The 23,453-nt window shown below is 50.9% G+C and overlaps 1 protein-coding gene and 1 pseudogene across 2 annotated transcripts in view; one reads left to right on the forward strand and one right to left on the reverse strand.

Moving 5' to 3' along the window:
• Positions 1–23,453, reverse strand: part of CCDC57 (coiled-coil domain containing 57) — a 139,121-nt gene that overhangs the window by 16,503 nt on the left and 99,165 nt on the right. The gene's annotated exons all lie outside the window — the stretch shown is intronic.
• LOC136403314 (protein mono-ADP-ribosyltransferase PARP12 pseudogene) lies at positions 10,816–13,667 on the forward strand (annotated as a pseudogene).

Raw genomic sequence — 23,453 nt, forward strand, 5'->3', positions numbered from 1 at the left:
ACCTCAATGTGTGACCCCGGACTGTCATCCAGCCTCAACAAGTGGGATGTTGTGAGAGTGGAAGGGTATAGGGGACTCTCAGAGGAGCAAGGCCAGCAGAGTGGCAACAGTGGGCTGTGGAGATCCAGGCTCCCTAGTCCTTGCTGTGGGCACACCAGCACCCTCCTGAGGGTTCCTCAGGTGAATGGCAGATGTGGGAGCACTCCGCTTACGGTGGCCACATCAGCAGGATCCTAGCTCTGTTTAAAAAGTGGAGTTAGCCTGGCCAGGCGGTGGCGCAGTGGATAGAGCGTTGGACTGGGATGCAGAGGACCCAGGTTCGAGACCCCGAGGTCTCCAGCTGGAGCGCGGGCTCATCTGGTTTGAGGAAAAGTCCACCAGCTTGAACCCAAGCTCGCTGGCTCCAGCAAGGGGTTACTCAGTCTGCTGAAGGCCCACGGTCAAGGCACATATGAGAAAGCAATCAATGAACAACTAAGGTGTTGCAACGCGCAATGAAAAACTAATGATCGATGCCTCTCATCTCTCTCCGTTCCTGTCTGTCTGTCCCTGTCTATCCCTCTCTCTGACTCACTCTCTGTCTCTGTCAAAAATAAATAAAAATTAAAAAAAAAAAAAAAAGCGGAGTTAGGACCCTGGCCAGTTGTCTCCGTGTAGAGCATTGGCCTGGCTTATAAATTTCCCGGTTTGATTCTAGGTCAGGGCACATAGGAGAAGTGACCATCTGCTTCTCAGGTGCACTAATCATATATATTTTTTTAGAGAGTAGAGAGAGAGAGAGAGAGAGAGAGAGAGAGAGAGAGAGAAAGAGATAGGGCAGAAGCAGGAAGCATCAACTCCCATATGTGCCTTGACCTGGCAAGCCCAGGGTTTCAAACCAGCAACCTCAGTGTTCTAGGTGGACACTTTATCCACTGCACCACCACAGGTTAAGCAACCATCTGCTTCTCCACCCCTCCTCCTCCCCCTTATCTCTCTCTTTCCCCTCCTTCTGCAGCCATGGTTCATCCGAGCAAGCTGGCCCCTGGGTGCTGAGGATGGCACCATGTCCTTGCCTCAGGTGCTGTTGGTCAAATAAGTTTGTAAATATGATATATATGTTTGCTCGCTTATAGTTTGCATTGGGTGTGGGGACAGACTGTAAGCAGGCAGGGTGGTTATAGCCTAAGGCTTAGTTTTAAGACTAAGCCTTTCCCACCCTTTTAATACTAAGGTCTTTTCAAAACTAAGCTTTTCCCCAGACCCTTGACTATTGTATGATGTGGGGTGGTGCACTCTCATGAGGAATCCCATTATGCCTCAGATAAGTGACTTTGTTTAATTTTTATTTTATTTATTCTTTTTTTTTTTTTTTTTTAATTCTGAAGCTGGAAACGGGGAGAGACAGTCAGACAGACTCCCGCATGCACCCGACTGGGATCCACCCGGCACGCCCACCAGGGGGCGACGCTCTGCCCACCAGGGGGCGATGCTCTGCCCCTCCAGGGCGTCGCCCTGTTGTGACCAGAGCCATCCAGCGCCAGGGGCAGAGGCCAAGGAGCCATCCCCAGCGCCCGGGCCATCCCCGCTCCAATGGAGCCCTGCCGCGGGAGGGGAAGAGAGAGACAGAGAGGAAGGAGAGGGGGAGGGGTGGAGAAGCAGATGGGCACTTCTCCTGTGTGCCCTGGCCGGGAATCCAACCCGGGACCTCTGCACGCCAGGCCGACGCTCCACACCGAGCCAACCGGCCAGGGCCTTATTTATTCATTTTTAGAGAGGAGAGAGAGGGAGAGAGAGAGACAGACAGGGAGAGAGAGACAGAGAGAGAGAAGGGGGGAGGAGCTGGAAGCATCAACTCCCATATGTGCCTTGACCAGGCAAGCCCAGGGTTTTGAACCGGCGACCTCAGCATTTCCAGGTCGATGCTTTATCCACTGTACCACCACAGGTCAGGCAGATAAGTGACTTTGTATCAGAGACTTCCTTGTTTGTATATTGGATTAAAGGTTTTGATTTCTACACTATACAGTGGGGCGGAGAAGCTCATGCTATAGGAGAGCAGAGAAAGGCCACATGGAGGAGAGGAGAAGCAGGCAAGATGGCGGAGTGCTGAAGGAGAAGCCAGTTTATGCAGTTTGTGAAGAGAGAAGGAGGCAGGGAACAGAGGTGAATAAGTCTGGTGAAGTAGAAACCTTTGATTCTAGGAAACTCGGATAAGTCAGTAGCTTTGTGAGCACTGCATGAGTGGGTTTTGGAGCCCTGTGTGTGTTTTTACTTGCCCGCCAGGTGCAAGCTAGGATTAAAACTAATGGCCCACCAGTTCTTGGCTCCGTTGTTTCATTACTGTCTGTCCAAATCTAATGTAAGCCTGCAGGGGCCAGGCAGCTGTGATGGTGGCCGTGGCTACTGGCCATACAGGTGCTAAAATAGATCGGCTGCTGAGCAACAGAGCAGCGGGCCCAGACGGGCAGAGCATCACCCCTAGTGGGCTTGCCAGGTGGATCCTGGTCAGGGAGCATGCGGAATCTGTCTCTGCCTCCCTGTTTCTCAATTAATTAATTAATACAAGTGGAATTAGCATGGTCCTGACCACCTCCACTCAGTCAGCTGCTGCTGGGGCCCACGGCCCCTGCATCTGGGAATCTGCTTTGTCTGGTGGACTCGGGGTCTGGAGTTCACTGGCTTGGATTCTCAGCCTGTTCCACTCTGGGGGCTGTAGGACCGTGGGTGGGTGACCTAGTGACCTCCAGGAGCTGCTAGGAAAGGGCCCTTGAGGTGGGGCAGAGGTCACTCAGCTGTAACAAGAGGCTTCTGTTTTGCTTTTTATCTGGGTCCTCAGATAACAGCCTGCCAATAGTTATTTGACCCAGGTGTCATCCTTACTGGATACCTTATCTTAAGATCTTATGCAACCCTTTCTAAAAAAAACTATTTTAATTTCAGGAAAAGCTAATGTAATTTGCAAAAGGACAAAACTATTAAGAAAAAGCCCCATACCAACACTGAGCTCCTTTAAAAGTTCTATGCCTTCTTATTCCTCACCATCAGGCTGCGGTGGGAATGCCAGACAGTGCTTCCTCACCAGGCCTTGGGCCACTGAATGCGCTCAGGCAGGTTGGGTGCCCCGGTGAGACCTGCACAGCTGCCTGCTTCTCTGCTAGGTATGAACCCCCAGCACCAACATTCACCAGGAGTTTGCCGCCATTACCTGTCTGACCCTTGTGACAACTGGGGCCCCTCCCCCACACCTCACCCTGTTTCCTACAGGACTGCAGGGAGTGGAATAAAGGTTGGGACTTGGGACTTCTGGCTGTGTGCTACATGGCCTGGAGCGGTCACTCGGGGCCTGACCTTGGTTTTCTCGCTGGGAAATGGGAGCTTAGCAACTGTGTGGCTTTAGTCTACTGTTGGATCAAGTCCCTTCATGCAGGTGAAACACCAGGAATAGTGCCTGGCCCTTAGTGAGCACTCAGCCAGTACAAGTGGTTAGCTGTACTCTCCTCTTTTTAAAAAATTCATTTAGATTGCATTTATTTTTAAAATGGGTGTCCAGCCCCTCCCTGGAGCATAGGCAGCTGCCCCTTCTGGACTCTTCCATTCTTGTGTTCTGACTTCCAAAAATCATAGTGAACATGCTTTGTCTACGTGGCTAGCTTTCGTAGTCACCTCTGAAAAGGTCACAAAACCTGAACATACAAGGCCCACGTAATTTAAAAACAGAAAATAAAATCAATGATGAAACACCACCCTTCACTTATCAGACTGGCAAGAAAAGGGAAAGCTTGATAACCCTGCAGAACAGGAGTGAGGAGGTGTGCTCATGGCCTGCACACTCCAGCGCCAGTGAGTGATCTGGCCGTGGCTTGGACTCACTACGTCACCTTTGACCCAGAGACTTCCCCTACATCCTCACTGACATAGGGACACCCACAAGCACCCATGGAAGCTCAGGCAGCACTGCCTGAGGAGCTGGATGCCACGAGAACCTCGGTGTCCCTGGACACAAGGTAAGAGGATGGCTGGGGCCTGCTGGCTCCAGGCACATAGGCACAGAGATGCCACAAACTGGGTCTGAACAGCACACTGCAGAGAAGATAGCACATTTCAATACACAGTGGGGCAGGTGGCAGGGCACAGCATCGGGCAGCTGTGGCTTGCGGGGGATGGATGGGACTGGAAGGTGAGCTGGGGAGGGAAGAGGGAAGACAGCCTCACTTTTCACCTAAAACCCTCCCTACTACTTCCACTTATTTCTCAGCCACAAAGAGGAGTCGCTGGTAATCAGCGGAGGCCGGTGCTCCCTTTGCTCCAATGGCTGCCCCACAGCCTGCAGGGTTGACACAACACACTCTGCTCCCAGAAGGCTGAGTGCTTCCCCTGCTGGCCTGCTGGTGGAGCCTCAGCAAGCAGCCTGCTGCCAGGGAGGTTGGACACTTGCATCTCCCAGGTATGTCTGATCCATTTGGATGAGCTACTTGTGTGTGACTGACCTTTGTTATGTTGCCTAAGAATATCTTTCGCCTGACCGGGTGGTTGCGCAGTGGATAGAGCATCGACTGGGATGCGGAAGACCCAGGTTCGAGACCTTGAGGTCGCCAGCTTGAGCATGGGCTCATCTGGTTTGAGCAGGGCTCACCAGCTTGAGCCCAACCAAGGTCACTGGCTTGAGCAAGGGGTCACTTGGTCTGCTGTAGCTTCCTGGTCAAGGCACATATGAGAAATCAATCAATGAACAACTGAGGAACATCAACAAAGAGTTGGTGTTTCTTACCTCTCTCCCTTCCTGTCTGTCTGTCCCTATCTGTCCCTCTCTCTGACTCTCTCCGTCTCTGCCACAAAGAGGGAAAGGAAAAAGAAAAAGAATATCTTTCCAGTTTGATTATTCTTTTTCTTTTCATTGAATTTACTGGGGTGACACTGGCTAACAGAATTACACAGGTTTCAGGTGAACAATTCTACAACACATCTCTGTACACTATATTATGTGTTCACTACCCAATTCGCCATTTATTCCCCCATACCCTCCTCCACCCTGCCCCCGGGAATCACCACACTGTTGTCTGTGTCTATGCATTTATTCTTTTTGTCCTTTTTAGCTTAATCCCTCTATCCCCTCTGCCAGCCCTGCCCCCAAGAGCTGTCAGCCTGCTATCTATGGTTCTGTTTTGCTTTAGTTCATTTTGTTCACTAGATTGCACATGAGTGAGATCATGTGGTACTTGTCTTTCTCTGACTGGCTTACTTCACTTAGCACAATGTCTCCAGGTCCATCCATGCTGTTGCAAAAGGTGAGATTTCCTTTTTTATGGCCAAATAGTATTCCATTGTGTAAATGTACCACAGCTTTTTTATACACTTATCCACTGGTGGGCACTTGGGCTGGTTCCAAATCTTGGCTATTGTAAATAATGGTGCAGTAAACATGGGGGTGCATATTTTCTTCGAATTAGTGTTTCGGGATGCTTTGGATAAATTCCCAGAAGTGGAATCACTGTGTCATGAGGCAGTTCCATTCTTAACATTTTTTTTTTTTTTTTTGTATTTTTCTGAAGTTGGAAACTGGGAGGCAGTCAGACAGACTCCCGCATACGCCTGACTGGGATCCACCCGGCATGCCCACCAGGGGGCGATGCTCTGCTGCATCCAGAGCCATTCTAGTGCCTGAGGCAGAGGCCATGGAGCCATCCCCAGTGCCTCGGCCAACTCTGCTCCAATGGCGCCTTGGCTGCGGGAGGGGAAGAGAGAGAGAGAGAGAGGAAGGAGAGGGGGAGGGGTGGAGAAGCAGATGGGCGCTTCTCCTGTGTGCCCTGGCCGGGAATCAAACCCGGGACTCCTGCACGCCAGGCCGAAGCTCTACCACTGAACCAACCGGCCAGGGCCCCATTCTTAACATTTTTGAGGAAACTTCATACCGCTTTCCAGAGTGCCTGCACCAATCTGTGTTCCCAACAACAGTGCATGAGGTTAAAAAAGAACTACCTTGGCCCTGGCCGGTTGGCTCAGCGGTAGAGCATCGGCCTGGCGTGCGGGGGACCCGGGTTCGGTTCCCGGCCAGGGCACATAGGAGAAGCGCCCATTTGCTTCTCCACCCCCCCCTCCTTCCTCTCTGTCTCTCTCTTCCCCTCCCGCAGCCAAGGCTCCATTGGAGCAAAGATGGCCCGGGCGCTGGGGATGGCTCCTTGGCCTCTGCCCCAGGCGCTAGAGTGGCTCTGGTCGCGGCAGAGCGACGCCCCAGAGGGGCAGAGCATCGCCCCCTGGTGGGCAGAGCGTCGCCCCTGGTGGTGGTACCAGGTGGATCCCGGTCGGGCGCATGTGGGAGTCTGTCTGACTGTCTCTCCCCGTTTCCAGCTTCAGAAAAAAAAAAAAAAAAAAAAAAAAAGAACTACCTTAGAAATGTGTGATTTTTAAATCACGTCCTGGGTTGATCTTCCAGTCATTTGTAGACACTCGGTTCCAATCCTGCACATTTTTAGGTTTCATATCGTGTCCCATTACCTGCCTGGTCTAGCTGAGGGCAGCTGCGTGGGAAGCTGGCTGCTGTGCCAGCTTCTGCAGAGCCATGGCACCTCACCTGCCTCATTGTGCGGGAGGGGTTGTGGTGTCCCCGCTGACCCTGCTCATGTTGCCGGCACATACTTTGATGACATGCTGCTGTCTACACGGGCCAGGTCTTGCTATGACCTCATTCTTGCATTTCATTGCTCTAGACCAGTGGTAGTCAACTTGGTCCCTACCGCCCACTAGTGGGCATTCCAGCTTTCATGGTGGGTGGTAGCGGAGCAACTAAAGTATAAATAAAAAGATAGATTTAACTACAGTAAGTTGTTTTATAAAGATTTATTCTGCCGGCCTGACCAGGCGGTGGCGCAGTGGATAGAGCGTCAGACTCGGATGCAGAGGACCCAGGTTCGAGACCCTGAGGTCGCCAGTTTGAGCACGGGCTCATCTGGTTTGAGCAAAAGCCTACCAGCTTGCCTGACCTGTGGTGGCGCAGTGGATAAAGCGTCAACCTGGAAACGCTGAGGTTGCCAGTTCAAAACCCTGGGCTTGCCTGGTCAAGGCACATATGGGAGTTGATGCTTCCTGCTCCCCCCCCCTCTCTCACTCTCTCTCCCCTCTCTATAATGAATAAATAAAAAAATCTTAAAAGGCAATTGACATTTAAAAAAGCCTACTAGCGCCCTGGCCAGTTGGCTCAGCGGTAGAGCGTCAGCCTGGCATGTGGGGGACCCGGGTTCGATTCCCGGCCAGGGCACATAGGAGAAGCGCCCATTTGCTTCTCTACCCCCCACTCCTTCCTCTCTGTCTCTCTCTTCCCCTCCCGCAGCCAAGGCTCCACTGGAGCAAAGATGGCCCGGGCGCTGGGGATGGCTCCGAGGCCTCTGCCCCAGGCGCTAGAGTGGCTCTGCCTGGAGGGGCAGAGCATCGCCCCCTGGTGGGCAGAGCATCGCCCCTGGTGGGCGTGCCAGGTGGATCCCGGTAGGGCATATGCGGGAGTCTGTCTGACTGTCTCTCCCCATTTCCAGCTTCAGAAATATAAAGAAAAAAAGAAAAAAAAAAAAAAAGACTACTAGCTTGAACCCAAGGTCGCTGGGTCCAACAAGGGGTTGCTCAGTCTGCTGAAGGCCTGCAGTCAAGGCACATATAAGAAAGCAATCAGCCTGACCTGTGGTGGTGCAGTGGATAAAGCATCGACCTGGAAATGCTGAGGTCACCGGTTCGAAACCCTGGGCTTGCCTGGTCAAGGCACATATGGGAGTTGATGCTTCCAGCTCTTCCCCCCTTCTCTCTACCTCTCTCTCTCCTCTCTAAAAATGAATAAATAAAAAATAAAAAAAAATTAAAAAATAAATAAAAAATAAAAAAAAGAAAGCAATCAATGAACAACTAAGGTGTTGCAACGTGCAATGAAAAACTAATGATTGATGCTTCTCATCTCTCTCCATTCCTGTCTGTCTGTCTCTGTCTATCCCTCTTTCTGACTCACTCTCTGTCTCTGTAAAAAATACATAAATAAATAAAATTTAAAAAGAAAAAAGAAAAAAAATTTATTCTGCCAAACTTAGCGAAAATCCAACATAAAATACTTGATAAGTAATTATTATTATATGCTTTAACTTGTTGTAACTCTGCTTTATAAATTTTATAAAGTAAAGTTACTTGCCTACTTTATAAATCACCATTACTGTGGAACCGGTGGGCGGTTAGAAAATTTTACTACTAACAGAAATATAAAAGTGGACGGTACTGGCCGGTTGGCTCAGCGGTAGAGCGTTGGCCTGGCGTGCGGGGGACCCGGGTTCAATTCCCAGCCAGGGCACATAGGAGAAGCGCCCATTTGCTTCTCCACCGCCCCCCCCTTCCTCTCTGTCTCTCTCTTCCCCTCCTGCAGCCAAGGCTCCATTGGAGCAAAGATGGCCTGGGCGCTGGGGATGGTTCCTTGGCCTCTGCCCCAGGCGCTAGAGTGGCTCTGGTCACGGCAGAGCGACCCCCCCCCCCCCGGAGGGGCAGAGCATCGCCCCCTGGTGGGCAGAGCGTCGCCCCCTGGTGGGCATGCCGGGTGGATCCCGGTCGGGCGCATGCGGGAGTCTGTCTGACTGTCTCTCCCCGTTTCCAGCTTCAGAAAAATACAAAAAAAAAAAAAAAAAAAAAAAAAAGTGCGCAGTAGGTATAAAGAGGTTGACTACCCCTGCTCTAGAACTTGAAAGTCCACTTGTTTAGTTTCCTGATAAACTTCATAAATCAATTAGATTCACGCTAACTGGTTACTTCAGTTTGGAGAACACAGCTGCCATTATGACACTTAATACTTATATCCAGAAAGGGTCTCCTTTTCAAATCTTACCCTGTAATGCCAGTAGCTGAGGCCAGGCTGGTCCACATTGGATCCAGGCAGATGGTAGAAAAACTGTGGAGCCGGAAAAGCATTGGGCCATTTCATTTAATAAAGTCTCACAACGGTGGACAAGCACACAGGAGGGGCAACCACCTCTCAGGCAAACAAACGCCAAAATGGCCCCTCACAGCGGTAGGTAAGCAATTCATGCATCTGCAATCCCCCATCTGTCTGGAGCACAAGCACCCACAGCCTTTATAGGCCATACACATGGAGCAGCCATGCACTCATGCACCAATCGGGCAAAGTGCTTACAGCTGGTAACCCTGTGAGCAAGCCTAACACAGCTGCCCCACAGACCCTTTTTAAAGTGCTTGGTAGTTTCTCTAACCAAATACTTTGCCTGAAAGTCTGGGCCCCTGGGTGCCTCTTCCAGTTATCTCTCTGCACTCCCTCCCCTCCCCTTCAGCACCTATTGTGAACCTGCCTATGCAGGTCAACGGTCAAGGGTCATGAATTATACCTCTCAACCCCCCACATTCTTCCAGCAAACAACAATCAAGATCACTGAGGTACAGTGAGGTATGGGGGCTGTATAGGGGGAAAGAAGCCAAAAGGTAGAGGCTGGTGTCCACAGGGCAGGCAGGAGGGGCATGAACTGTATGTATCTGGGGGGAAAGGGAGATAGGGTCAGAGGGCCTCTAGTGCAGGTGTAGAGAGTTTGCATCTCTGGAGAGCAGATCCCAGAGGATGGAGGAGGGGCTGTGGTGCAGGTCTGAGAGCAGATCCCAGAGGATGGAGGAGGGGCTGTGGTGCAGGTCTGAGAGCAGATCCCAGAGGATGGAGGAGGGGCTGTGGTGCAGATCTGAGAGCAGATCCCAGAGGATGGAGGAGGGGCTGTGGTGCAGGTCTGAGAGCAGATCCCAGAGGATGGAGGAGGGGCTGTGGTGCAGATCTGAGAGCAGATCCCAGAGGATGGAGGAGGGGCTGTGGTGCAGATCTGAGAGCAGATCCCAGAGGATGGAGGAGGGGCTGTGGTGCAGATCTGAGGTGCAGCGGGGCCATCTGACCCCAGGCCCCGGGGGGTCAGGCTGGGGCCCTGCTCTTAGTTGGGATGACAGCCTTGCCTGGCCAGGTGGGCAAATGGGCAGTGTCTGTGTGTCTGTGAGGGAAGGGGGACATCAGGACGGGGCCAGGGAGAGCAGTGGCGCCTCTGGTCCCACCTTGAAACCCAGAACCTGGTGCAATTTTACAAAATATCACATTATAAAAGTCATTCACGTTATTATGGGCAGATGCCAGAAACTGTTAAACTGTCTTGTGATCATCTTTACCCCTGTTAATGGCTGCTGGGACCAGTGGTGGGATTCAAATAATTTAACAACCGGTTCTCTGCCCTAATGACCGTTTTAAGTATAAAAAAATGATATAGCCTGACCAGGCGGTGGCGCAGTGGATAGAGCGTCAGACTGGGATGCAGAGGACCCAGGTTCGAGACCCCGAGGTCGCCAGCTTGAGCGCAAGCTCATCTGGTTTGAGCAAGAGCCCACCAGCTTGAACCCAATGTCACTGGCTCCAGCAAGGGGTTACTCAGTCTGCTGAAGGCCCGCGGTCAAGGCACATATGAGAAAGCAATCAATGAACAACTAAGGTGTTGCAATGCGCAATGGAAAACTGATGATTGATGCTTCTCGTCTCTCTCCGTTCCTGTCTGTCCCTGTCTATCCCTCTCTCTCTCTCTGTCCCTGTAAAAAAAAAATAAAAAAAAAATACTTAAGTAAGAATAAAAGAGGTACACAAAACTAGATAAGTTTTAAAATATTCTTCAGGGTCCGGGTGCAGCGCGGCATCCTCACACCCGGCCTGCTCTGCAGAGTGGCAGGAGCCCTCCATCTTTGAGGTGAAGGGTTTCGCGATGCGCGTCTCCCCCAGCCCGCGCCCCAAGGGGCCCGCGAATTGCTCGGCATCGTGGGGTCGCCCGCGGCCTGCGGACGGAGCGCATGATCTCGTGGTCCGGCGGCGCTGAGGCCGGAAGGCTCCAGTCCCCGCTCAGTTGCGGGCCCGGGGGCGTGGCGCGGCCGCACTGGTTCAGTGTCGTGTCGTCGTCCCGTCCCGTCCCCCCCCCCCCCCCGGGGCACTGGGCAGCTTTTGGTTTCGGGAGCCGCCCGGCCAGCCGGCTGCCCAACGGGCAGCGCGCCTCAACCCCTGCGGCCATGGCCCAGGCCGGTGTCATGGCCGAGGTGACCCAGGCGCTGTGCGCGACCAGAGGGGCCCTGGAGCTGACGGAGCTGTGGCGCCGCTTGCGGGACGGCGTCGGCGTGGACGCTCTGGAGCGGCTGCTGCGGGAGCGCCGGCGCTTCGCCGTGGCGGCGCGGGATCGACCCCCGAGCGGGTGGTGCTGGCCATCTCGGCGGCGCTGCGCCTGTGCCACCAGCAGGGCCCCAAGGCCACCTGCGCTGGGCTCTGCGGCCAGCTGCACTTCTGCAAGTTCACGATCTACGGGGCCTGCAAGTTCCAGAAGGCCAAGAAGAACTGTAGGAACGGTCACACCTTGACAACCGCACACAACCTAAGTATGCTGAAAACTCATGGAGTCGACCATCTCAGCTATAGTGAGCTCTGCCAGCTCTTGTGTCAGAATGACACATGGCTTTTGCCAGAGATCTGCCTTCACTACAACAAAGGAAATGGACTCCACGGTTCTTGTACCTTTCAGGAGCAGTGTATCAAACTCCATGCCTGCCAGTATTTTTTACAGGGCGAATGCAAATTTGGCACAGGCTGTAAGAGATCTCATGATTTCTCTAATTCTGAGAATCTGGTAAAACTGCAGAAGTTGGGCATGAGCTCAGACCTGGTGAGCAGGCTACCTTCTATTTATAGAAATGCTCATGACATCAAGAACAAGAGCTCCGCTTCCAGCCCACAGGGGACTTCTGAAAGAAGAGACAGTTCAGCTTCTGTATCCTCAACCACTAGTAACCAGGAAGAGAGTGATGAGATCTGCTTGTACCATATCCGGAAAAGTTGTAGTTTTCAAGAGAAGTGCAATCGAGTTCATTTCCATTTGCCGTATTGATGGAGTCTGGTGGAAGGATTTTGACAAAATGGAGTTTATTGAGGAGGTGTATTGCAATCCCAAGAAAGACAGAGTCCTATATCCTGATTTGCTTGGTATTTTTTCCTTTCAGTATGTGAACTTTGAGTCTATGAAGTTTGGCCCTGCCCAGCTTTGCCACCTCTCTCTACGGCCTCCTCGGTCACCAAACCTCCACACTTCATCCTCACCACCGAGTGGATTTGGTACTGGACTGATGACTTTGGTTCTTGGCAGGAATATGGAAAACAAGGTGTGGAGCACCCCATGGCCACCATCAGCAGCAGTGATTTGGAGAAGGCCTACCTGGCATACTGTGTACCAGGCTCTGACACCAAGGCAGCCACTCTCAAGTTCCAGGCTGGAAAGCACAAATATGAGCTAGACTTCAGAGACTTTATTCAGAAAAACGTGGCCTATGGCAAATTGAGAAAGATTTGTCGGAGACCCAATATGTGTCTTCTCAGGAAGTGAAGATGAAGCAAACCTGCAGTGTCACATTTCAAGGCCCAAAGAATATCCCAGACCATTGGGACCCCTCAGCCTTGCTGGACCCTGGCTTTCAGCTGATCACCCTCCATTCTTCCTCAGAAGAATATGAGAAGGTCTATAATCTCTTTAACCGTACATTGCCCTACTATATTCAGAAGATCGAGTCCAGAACCTGGCTTTCTGGGAAGTCTACCAGTGGCAGAAAGGGCAGATGCAGAAGAGAAACGGAGGGTGGATGGTGGATGAGAGGCAGCTGTTCCACGGCACCAGTGCCTATTTTGTCGATGCCATCTGCCAGCAGAACTTTGGCGGGTCTGTGGGCTTCATGGCACTTCCTATGGCAAAGGGAGCTACTTTGCCCGAGATGCCGCGTATTCCCACCACTACAGCAAGTCTGACTCCAAGTTCTATATCAGGGGTCCCCAAACTTTTTACACAGGGGGCCAGTTCACTGTCCCTCAGACCGTTGGAGGGCCGGACTATAAAAAAAACTATGAACAAATCCCTACGCACACTGCACATATCTTATTTTAAAGTAAAAAAAAAAAAAGGGAACAAATACAATATTTAAAATAAAGAACAAGTAAATTTAAATCAACAAACTGACCAGTATTTCAATGGGAACTATGGGCCTGCTTTTGGCTAATGAGATGGTCAATGTCCGGTTCCATATTTGTCACTGCTAGCCGTAACAGGTGATATGACGCACTTCCGGAGCCGTGATGCGTGCATCCCACGTCACCGGAAGTAGTACTCTACGTGAGCCATGCTGTGCTTTGTGGCGCCGCCACATACAGTACTCCCGGAGCACAGGATGAGGATGAATCCAGTGCTCCTCTCACTGACCACCAATGAAAGAGGTGCCCCTATCGGAGGTGCAGCGGGGGCCGGATAAATGGCCTCAGGGGGCCGCATGTGGCCCGCGGGCCGTAGTTTGGGGACCCCTGTTCTATATCATGTTTCTGGCTCGGGTGCTGGTGGGCGAGTTTACCCGGGGCAATGTCTCCTTTGTCCATCCCCCAGCCAAGGATGGCCAGGGCAACAGCGTCTTCTACGACAGCTGTGTGAACAGCATGTCCAACCCTTCTATCTTCGTGATCTTTGAGAAGCACCAGGCCTACCCTGAGTATGTCATCCAGTACTCCACCTCCAGCAAGCCTGCGGCTGGGGCCTCCACCCTCTTCTCCCTGGCATCCTTCTTGGGTTTCCGGCAATGAGCTTGGGGCTGTATTTTAGGCCTTTCATGTTTTTATTTTTTAAATTTTTTTTTAAAAAAGTGAAAAAAAAATTTAATAATTCCTGACAAAAGCAATGAAACGTATTTAAGATATATATTTCCATATTGCTTCTTTTTTTTGTTGTTTTTTGGGTTTTTTTTTAGAGACAGAGAGTCAGAGAGAGGGATAGATAGGGACAGACAGACAGGAATGGAGAGATGAGAAGCATCAATCATCAGTTTTTCATTGCGACACCTTAGTTCATTGATTGCTTTCTCACATGTGCCTTGACCACGGGCCTTCAGCAGACCGAGTAACCCCTTGCTCGAGCCAGTGACCTTGAGTCCAAGCTGGTGAGCTTTTGCTCAAACCAGATGAGCCCACGCTCAAGCTGGCGACCTCAGGGTCTTGAACCTGGGTCCTTCCACATCCCAGTCCGACGCTCTATCCACTGCGCCACCGCCTGGTCAGGCTCCATATTGCTTCTTGATTGGCGTCCTCACTTGCAATTTTTTTCACCTATGAATGGAAGGAACATTACTATTGGTGCTTAGAACACGCTGTTGCATAGATGAATGTTAAAAGAGTAAGGAATCTGGCCTGACTTGTGGTGGCACAGTGGATAAAGCTTCGACCTGGAAATGCTGAGGTTGCCGGTTTGAAACCCTGGGCTTGCCTGGTCAAGGCACATATGGGAGTTGATGCTTCCAGTTCCTCCCCCCTTCTATCTCTCTGTCTCTCCTCTCTCTCTCTCCCTCTCTCTCTCTCTCTCTCTCTCTCTCTCTCTCTCTGTTTCTCCTTCTCCTCTCTAAAATGAATAAATAAAAATAAATAAATAAATAAATAAAAAGAGTAAGGAATCTAAACTCCTGATTTCCAAACTGGGTGGCTGCCCAGGCACCCACCTTAGAGAGAACCCTGATTACAAGTGCCACTTTAACATCCAATTTGCTGAACTGAACAAAAAATTAGGTATCAGTTCTGCCAAACTTGTGCGAACAGGCTGAATCCCAACACAGGCTGGGACTCATAGAGTGTTATCCCTAACACACTGAGGTGTGCATACAGCGGAGGACACTTCATCCCGAGGGTGCAGAACTGAGCATCTGGACTGCTATTGGGCTGTCCCCAGCACAGGCACCTGTATGTCTTAACCAGAACCCTCCCCAGGTGTTTGGTTTCCTTGCACCAGCAGATACATCCTGCGGCAGGCCGGCCACAGCGCCCAAGCACTCATGACACAAGGAGCAGACCAACACTCTGCAGGGAATTAACACAACGACACTGCACTGATGTCAACCTCCCCTCCCAACCAAACCTTCCACAAGCTAAGCCAAAACCTGTGCTGAAATATAGCCTTCTTACTTTTTTATTGCAAAATAGTGCTCAGGAACAGCCAGCTGGGCGGAATGTCTCACTACCTCCCTATGCCTGCCCCACCTGTGGCCCTTCCCTGCTTTCTGAACAAGGAACCTCAGCGCTGCTTAGTTCTCAGCACAGATTCCCAATGCTGCACGGAGACTGCCTGCGAGATCAGTCACTCACATTGCGTAAAATGGGGCCACTGCTTTCCCCTGCCCCAGCCTGACCTCCCTGTAGCATCCCACCCAGCTAGCCACTCCCTCCCTCTTAACACTTTTCATTATAAGAGATACCCAAACTACATCACGCACATATAGCACACAGGTATACTAAAGAATAGTATGTAAAGAAAAATAAAATAATCTAAAGAATCAAAGAAACACTTGGGCACTCAGCTTAAGAAACAGAACATGACTACCACCTATTTTTGTAAATAAAGTTTTACTGGCACTGCCTGACCTGTGGTGGCGCAGTGGATGGAGTGTCGACCTGGAGGTGCTGAGGTCGCCGGTTCGAAACCCTAGGCTTGCCTGTTCAAGGCACATATGGGAGTTGATGCTTCCTGCTCCTCCCCCCCCTTCTCTCTCTCTGTCTCTCTCTCTCTCCTTTCTAAAATGAATAAATAAAATTAAATTAAAAATTAAAAAAAAAAAGTTTTACTGGCACACAGCCAGCCCACATTACATGGTGCCTATGGCCACTCTGTGCTACGAGGGCAGAGGTAAGGAGCCACGCAGTACAAATATCCACTTCTTGGCCTTCGCAGAACAGGCCTGCCAGCTCCTACTTTGGAACTCTTTAGTGGGGGCAGGTGGTGACAAAGTTCTTGTTTTATTGTCTTGCAAAGCCATTGATTGCTTTATTCTCATTAGTGAAAGCTATGGCCATTGGTATAGGATTTTAGGTGGACTGCTATCTCCTATGGGTGCACCAGCAGCATCTCACTGTCCTTAGAGTTGAGGTTCCCTGTCTCCTCTGTCTGACAACTCTTATTTATTTATTTATGACAGAGTCAGAGAGAGGGACAGATAGGGAGGGATAGACAGATAGGAAGGGAGAGAGATGAGAAACATCAATTCTTCATTGCAGTTCCTTAGTTCATTGATTAATTTCTCATATGTGCCTTGACCAGGGGGCTACAGCAGACTAGGTGACCCCTTACTCAAGCCAGCGACCTTTGGCTTAAGCTGGTGGCCTTGCTCAAAGCAGATAAGCCCGCGCTCAAGCTGGTGACCTCAGGGTCTCGAACCTGGGTCCTTTGCATCCCAATCCGACGCTCTATCCACTGCATCACCACCTGGTCAGGCTGTCTGACAACTTTTAAAACAGTCTCACTACCTCTGGTGTTCCTGAGTTTTGTTACCACAGATCCAGGGTGCATGGCTTTGTAACCATTCCGACTGGGATTCCTTAGGCCTCCTGGGGTTGAGAATTATCACTTCGAGTACTTCAGCCTCACTCTCAGCCCTATCCCTTCAAGTGTTTCCTCTGTCCCAACACATGTCAGATGCTCACACCAACTGTGGCTCTTCACCTGCCTCTCCTTTCTTTCTTCCTTTCTCTCCCCCCTTTCCTTCCTTCCCACCTCAAAACCAAGATGCACAACCTCCCCATGGAAGGGATAAAATTTAAATGACAACTGTCAGGTGGCGAAGGTCACAGTCTGATGACTCAAGAGGAGCCCGATTTGCTTGAATTGACCCAGACTGGACATGGTCACACCTCTGGCGGAGTGCCCCTTTGGGGCTTACATCTGTGCCATGGCGCGTGCTGTGGTCCATGCATGAGGCAACTCACAATATACCACTGTTGTCAGAAATACAGCACTGTGGTCAGGGTTGGAATAGCTTAACCTGTCCCGTGATGAGAGATAAATGACAGCTGGCTACACAGTGGGATGCAGCTATGAGTTGTGTGGCTGTGAGACTGAACAAGGCATGGGCTGTGCCAACCAGGATGGACCCGAGTTCTCACCTGCCCCATGCCCACTGACAGTGTCCCCTCCATTGGCCCTTCTTGCTACATTTTGGCTTCACCAGTTCCAAGGAGCCCTTCTCACAGGTGTTCCTGCCAACCTCACAACGACACCAGGAGGGACAAAGACATGATGAGCCTGGGTGGCTCTGGCTTTGGGAGGCTGAGTAAACCAAACACGTTACTTGATTAGTGTGTGAGTACATGGCAGAGGCACGTGTGCATAGCCTATATAGGGTTGTAGGTGCTTCCCCTGGGCAGTGATTCTCCCAGATTGCTCTCCTGCCAACGTGAAATGCAGTTTTCCTTGTTCTCTTGCCCTTACTGCGAATAGATTTTCCTTTATTAGCTCTTTCCCTTTTGTTTATTTGTTTGCCTGCCTTTGTGAACCTCCAATATAAATGTATATGGCCCAACACTTTTCAGCTCTGCAGTTTTTCTTCCATCTGCCTGAATCCAATGTGAACTTGCCTGGCCTCAGCCACCAGCCTTACATCTGGTGTAGTTGGCAGGGTTTGGAGCAGATTGGTATGGAGCCACCGACACCCTTGAAGGGTGGGGTAGAGGAGTGGTCCTTGTTCTCCAGTGTATGGTTCCTCATAGCTGTCCTTTTGGGGGCTGCAGGCTGGGTGTCTTTTACATCCTTGTAAGAGGAAACTGAGAGCTCTGTGCAAGAGGCAGCCCGAGATCAAAAGCTCCAGGGTGAGCTGTGGACTGAGTGGCAACAATGGCACGAGTGGAACAGTCACTGGAGAAACAGTAGCAGATCCAAGAACTGCAAGTCAGACTGCAGGCTGAGAACCAGCAACTGTGTGAACTGGAGCCAGCACTGGAGAGGGAGGCCGACTGGGTAAGAGAGTTGTGGTGTGAGGTGCAGGCTGAACACCAACAGCGCCTGGAACTGGAGCAATCTCTGGAGAAGGAATTGCGGGTTTGTGAGTTGCAGTTTTCCTGGAAGCTGAACGTTGGAAGCTGTTGGAGAAACAACTGCAAGTTCAAGAGCTTGAGAGTCAGCTTCAGGCCAAGAGCCAGCAGCCACAGGCGCCGAAGCAGATGCAGAAGACGGAGCTGCATTCCTGCCAGAGGAGTGGCTCTGAGTTGGCAGGAGCAGGTGTTTCTTATTCCTCCTCTTCTGAGGGGAGGCTCAGACTGCAACTGCTGTCCCCAGACTCAAGAGACCAGCTAATGGTCACCAAGAAGGTAAAATCTCAGCAGCGCCTGACCAGGTGGTGGCGCAGTAGATAAAGCATTGGACTGGGATGCAGAGGACCCAGGTTTGAGACCCCTTGAGTGCGAGCTCATCTGGTTTGAGCAAGGCTCATCAGCTTAAGCCAAAGGTCACTGGCTTGAGCAAGGGGTCACCCAGTCTGCTGTAGCCCCCTGGTCAAGGCACATATGAGAAATTAATCAATGAACAACTAAGGAACCACAATGAAGAATTGATGTTTCTCATCTCTCTCCCTTCCTGTCTGTCTGTCCCTATCTGTCCCTGTCTCTGACTCTCTCTGTCTCTCCCACATACACAAAAAAATCTCAGCAGCAAAGAGTCCCTCAGGGGCAACCACAGCCTCCTCCACAGATAGTGGAGCACTCTGTGGTCTGGCCTTACACCCAGGCAGAGCTGATGGAGTTGGGGGTGCAATTCAGGCAGAAACCTATGGAGCCCCTGGCAGCCTGGCTGCTGAGGTGTGGGACATAGGGGGTGAATGGCATCATGCTCTCTGGAACAGAGATGGAGAAATTGGCTGCCATTACCACAAACTCCTCCATGAGGCAGTGTCTTCAGAACTGCCATGACAACCCAGAAAAACATACCCGATTAGAATGGGTGATGGCTGCCATTTGTATAGTCTGGCAGAATGCTGGGGACTTGCTGGGGGCAGTGAGTCGGTGGCAGTGCTATAGTGAGTTAGTAAAGGTCCTTTGGGAACTAGGTATAAAGAATGCTGCTTTCAACACGAGGTCCCATAGACCAGATGAGGAAGTATTTACTGCCAGGATATGAGATCTTACCCTCTGCAGTGCCCCATCAGCCCTTTTTGGGTCACTAGTGGCAATCCTGAGCCCTTATGTGGAACAGCCTATCAACATGGTTACACAGATGGTAGCAGATTTGGGGGAGCTGGAGGCAGCACGGAATCACAAAGCTGTGAGGGCTGCTGCCCATGCAACCCCCCTCCGACTAGCAAGAGGAATGGGCCTGTGAAACTTACCTGAACACAGATGTGGGTGGATTTAATTGCGGCTGGGGCAGATAGGGAGAAATTGGATGGCAAGCATAATAAGGTTCTTTTGGAGTTTTGGCAGCAGCTTAAACCAGGACAGAGAGTCCAACTGCTGAGACAAACGGCCCCAGCAGCTACCAATAAAACAGTTGGTGCACGGGCGGCATGGTTACAAGATTATATGATGGAGACTGCTGAGGGAGAGGAGGACCCCCAAGACCTGCTGTTCCAGTTTGAGTAGGGGGAAGGCTGAGGGACCTGTCTAACAGGGACAGGCAGGGACTGGAGGCCACACGTGGAACTGGCTATCCACTGGTCCCCTTCCAATGTACAATGGGTGTTGGCCTTGGTGGATACAGATGCAGAATGTTCCCTCCTCTATGGGAACCCAGAGCGGTTTGCTGGGACCCCAGTGGCCATTGACGGTTATGGGGGCCAAACTGTTCAAGTGAAGCCAATAACTATTCCATTGGGGATAGGAAGAGTGCCTCCTAAGCCATATAAGGTGTATGTATCTCCTATTCCTGAATATATTTTGGGGGCAGATGTCTTACAAGGACTGTGGTTGGAAACTACAGCCGGGGAGTTCCAGCTGCAGATCAGGGTCGTGAAGGCAGTGTTTCAGGGACATGCAGCAATTCCCCCTTGCAATTACCCATTCCCTGCTGTGTGACTAGCATGAAGCAGTACCACCTGCCAGGCAGCTATGAAGAAATCACTAATAGGGACAGTCTAGAAAAGGTGAGGATCATCCGGCCGGCACACAGCCCTTACAACTCCCCAGTGTGGTCTGTGCACAAACCAGACGGAACCTGGTGAATGACAGTGGATTACAGGGAACTTAATAAAGTTGTTCCCCCTTTTCATGCTGCTGTACCCTTAATAGCTAACCTGATGGATCGGTTAAGCCATGAGTTGGGGACATACCACTTTGTGGCAGACTTGGCCAATGCCTTTTTCTCTATTTTTTTTTTAAATAAATTTTTATTTTAATGGGGTGACATCAATAAATCAGGGTAGCCTTTTTCTCTATTGATATAGCTGCAAAGTCAAGATCAATTTGCCTTCACTTGGGAAGGGCAGCAATGGACCTTTACAGTATTACCCCAGGGCTATCTGCATAGCCCCACCTTGTGTCGTGGGCTGGTGGCTGCTGACCTGGATAAATGGAAACAAACAGAGGCAGTTTGTATTTATCATTGTATCGATGACGTTATGCTAACTAGCGACTCTTTCAGAATTGGAGCAAGCAGTCCCTACCCTGCTATCCCATATGAAAGTGTGTAGCTGGACGGTCAATGAGGGCAAATTACAAGGACCTGGGTATCTGTTAAGTTCCTAGGGGTTATCTGGTTGGGTAAGACAAAGGTTATCCCTGACGCAGTTATAGATAAGATCCAAGCATACCCCGTGCCCACTATGGTAAAGCAGTTACAGGAATCCCTAGGTCTGTTGGAGTATTGGTGAACATTCACACCCCATTTAACTCAGTTACTGTGCCCCTTATATCACCTTATTCAGAAGGGGGTTCACTGGGATTGGACTGAGCAGGCACAAGGTACATTTGCAGCAGCTAAGAGAACTGTCAAGGCAGCACAGGCATTGAATATGTTTGATTTACCAGGCTCTGTGAGCTTGATGTCCATGTAACCCCTGAGGGGTTTGGATGGGGCTTGTGGCAACGGACAGAGCGCTTATGGCAACCTATTGGGTTTTGGTCCCAATTGTGGAAAGGCGCTGAAGTCATTACTCATTAGTGGAGAAATAGTTGTTAGCTGTGTATACTGCCCTCCTAGCCACTGAGAGTATTATTACAACCACAACTCCAGTTAAGGTCAAGACCACATACATACCCTATTGCAGGATGGGTGAGAGATTGGGCAACCAAACCTCCACCGTGGCCAAGTGGGGTGCATACCTGCAAAAACGCTGTGCTCTTAGCACCAGCCCATTGTGAGCAGAACTGCAGGAAGTCTTGGGTCCAGTCACCTATGTGACCTTAAAGTCAGGTGCAGCTAGGGCTCAGGAGGAAGAACCCAAAGTCAGTCCCTACCAGGAGGGGTGGGTGCCCATCTCCAAGGATGCCTGGTATACTGATAGTTCTAGCAGGGGCCTACTGGTCATGTGGATGGCCATAGCCTTCCATCCAGCCACTGAGACTATTTGGATGGACACGGGTACAGGCCAAAGCAGCCAATGGGCAGAATTAAGAGCTGTTTGGCTAGTTGCCCATAATGAACCTTCACCTCTGGTGATCTGTACTGACAGCTGGGCTGTCTATTGAGGACTGACCCTTTGGATTACTACTTGGCACATTAACCAGTAGATGGTAATGCACCATCTGCTATGGGATCAGGCTATGTGGTAGGACTTATGGGAAATAGGACACCAGAAGCAGGTGAGGGTATATCATGTCACAGGGCATGCCCCTCTAGCCCATCCCGGGAATGATGAGGCAGACACTTTGGCGAGTGTGTGATGGTTGGAGACTGAGCCTGCAGGTGACGTGGCACAGTGGCTCCACCGGCGTCTACTCCATGCAGGACAGAAAACTATGTGGGCTACGGTTAAGGCGTGGAACTTGCCTGTGTCCTATGCAGAGGTACTTGCAGCCTGTAAGCAATGTGCAGTGTGTTCTAAGGAGCACCCTCAGAGACCACTGGTGACACCTGGACAGACCCAGAGAAGTCGTGTTCCACTGACATGATGACAAGTATACATCATTGGACCCTTACCAAAGTCAGACGGGTACCAGTATGCAGTCACTTGTGTAGATAATGCCACCGGTCTGCTTGCGGCTTACCCTGCCTGTAACCCAGACCAAAGGGCAGTCATACAGGCTCTGGACTGCCTGAGTGCTGCGTACAGGCGGCCACTGGTCCCTGAAAGTGACAATAGAACCCATTTCACAGGTTCTATGATGAGGCAATGATCCTAAGACCTAGGGGTGAACTGGACCCCTACCACCCACTGGCTGCTGGTATTATTGAGCGGTATAATGGACTCTTGAAGCAGGGACTGCGACAGGAGGCGGCACCACTTACGGACAGTACTCTGGATTTTGAATGAGAGATCTTGACAGAGGAGCCCAGCTCTGGTGAAGGCCCTCCTGCATCGGGCAGCTGCTCCCATCTGGTTGCAGTATGCACCAAGCCACTTTGCTCAAGCCGGCTTTGGATGGCAGGGCAACGTGCTCTTGCCTGCCCCAGCAGCCCTCCTTAAAGGCCAGTGACTTCAACGGACATGGTCCTGGACGGTACAGGCCCCCTACCTACGAGGTGGACCTCCTGTTAACTCCCTGGGCAACCAGCACCTGGCCACCTACAGTAGAAGTGTATTACCCTGTGAGTGCTCAGAGAGACAGCATTATGAAGGGCACCGTTCTAATTTCGTTATGGCCCATAATGAGTTTTCCCATCTTGCTGCATGTAGAACCAGCAGATCGTGGTGTGAAGGCCAATAAGGTTTGGTAAGCCTGCCTGGGGTGGCCTCTGGTACCTGCTACTGTGCTGTCTGCAGACAGAGCTCGGCCTGGATTCTGCCAAAACAGAAAGACTTGCCTCTCTTGGTGCTGCTGACCACTCTCTCATTTCGTCCATAGCTGTGTTTGTAATTCTGTTGCTGTAGACCAGGGGTCCCCAAACTTTTTACACAGGGGGCCAATTCACTGTCCCTCAGACCGTTAGAGGGCCGGACTATAAAAAAAACTATGAACAAATCCCTATGCACACTGCACATATCTTATTTTAAAGTAAAAAAACAAAACGGGAACAAATACAATATTTAAAATAAAAAACAAGTAAGTTTAAATCAAGAAACTGACCAGTATTTCAATGGGAACTATGGGCCTGCTTTTGGCTAATGAGATGGTCAATGTGCTCCTTTCACTGACCACCAATGAAAGAGGTGCCCCTTCTGGAAGTGCAGCGGGGGCCGGATAAATGGCCTCAGGGGGCAGCATGTGGCCCGCGGGCCGTAGTTTGGGGACCCCTGCTGTAGACTGCATCTTTTGTTTCTGTAATGTACCTCACTCCTCGCACAGGGACCATAGCGAAAGAAACCTGTCACATAGATTGTGAGGTAAGCAATCCTAAAGGAGTGGAATGTGGGGCAGCTGTGTTAGGCTTGCTCATGGGTTTACCAGCTGCAAGCACTTTGCTTGATTAGTGCATTGGCACATGGCAGAGGCACGTGTGCATAGCCTATGTAAGGCTGTGAGTGTTTCCCCTGGACTGAGATTCTCCCAGATCGCTCTCTCGCCACCATAGGTA

This window comes from Saccopteryx leptura, chromosome 4 (genome assembly GCF_036850995.1).
Source record: "Saccopteryx leptura isolate mSacLep1 chromosome 4, mSacLep1_pri_phased_curated, whole genome shotgun sequence".
NCBI classification, from domain to species: domain Eukaryota; kingdom Metazoa; phylum Chordata; class Mammalia; order Chiroptera; family Emballonuridae; genus Saccopteryx; species Saccopteryx leptura.